This window comes from Lontra canadensis, unplaced genomic scaffold (genome assembly GCF_010015895.1).
Source record: "Lontra canadensis isolate GAN:19392208 unplaced genomic scaffold, GSC_riverotter_1.0 scaffold176, whole genome shotgun sequence".
NCBI classification, from domain to species: domain Eukaryota; kingdom Metazoa; phylum Chordata; class Mammalia; order Carnivora; family Mustelidae; genus Lontra; species Lontra canadensis.
In genome coordinates, this window is record NW_022631170.1 from 223,987 (window position 1) to 224,828 (window position 842).

Genomic DNA, 842 nt, shown 5'->3' on the forward strand with positions numbered 1-842 from the left:
ATAAAATAAAATAAAATAAAATAAAATAAAATAAAATAAAATAAAATGAGCAGGAAGAGGAGAATCAACAGGAACAGGGGAATCACATTGCCTAAGTGGGGATGGAAGGAGAGGATGGCAATGCCGCCTGCGTTGGTCGTGGATTAACACCGTATCTGACTGTGGCTTCCCTTCCATAAAGTCCTGTTGTTGCTGGCAGGTAGCAACCCAACCCAGGACTATAATTCTGTGGCCTCCTCACATCTGGATGTGGCCATGTGACCAGGTCTCACCAAAGGAATGTGATCAGAAGAGACATTTCATTTCCAGGCATTCACTTTAAAGAAGTGGGTGGATGTTGGGACCTCCTGACTCTTGTTTCCTCTGTGCCAGCGGAAGCAGGAGACTCTATGGCCCTAGGGTATAGTGGGGCCACAGGTTTCCTAAATCAGTGGAGAAAAACTGCCTTCTGAATGGGAACACAGGAACCAGATGTATACTCTGGTTAACTTACTTTGTTAAACCACTGAAATTTAGGGTTTATTTATTAAAGCTGTTAGTGTCACCTTAAATAAAACAATGAACATTAGGTTCCTTCCTTCCTTTCTTTCTTTCTTTCTTTCTTTCTTTCTTTCTTTCTTTCTTTTTTCCTTTCTTTTCTTTCTTTTCTTTCCTTCCTTCCTTTCTTCCCTTCCTTCCTTTCTTCCTTCCTTCCTTCCTTTCCTTCCCTTCCTTTTCTTTCTTTTTCTTTCTTTCTTTCTTTCTTTCTTTCTTTCTTTCTTTCTTTCCTTTCTTTCTTTCCTTTCTTTCTTTCTTTCTTTCTTTCTTTCTTTCTTTCTTTCTTTCTTTCTTTCTTTCTTTCT